Here is a 202-nt window from a genome sequence, read left to right on the forward strand (position 1 = left end):
GGCAGAGACAAGATTAGTCAATAGCCCGGTTTCAAAATCCCGATTGCAAAATGTAAACAAAAACAGATTCAGTCATTTGTGGAACGAGTTTGTTCATCTTGTTGAAATAAAGGATTCAGCATCAAAAGTCACTTCAGTTTTAGCTAATGTGTATCTTATGAAGTTCTTTGAATGTCTTTGAATTTCTTTCATGATAAATTAA

The sequence above is a fragment of the Penaeus monodon genome, chromosome 34 (genome assembly GCF_015228065.2).
Source record: "Penaeus monodon isolate SGIC_2016 chromosome 34, NSTDA_Pmon_1, whole genome shotgun sequence".
NCBI lineage: Eukaryota > Metazoa > Arthropoda > Malacostraca > Decapoda > Penaeidae > Penaeus > Penaeus monodon.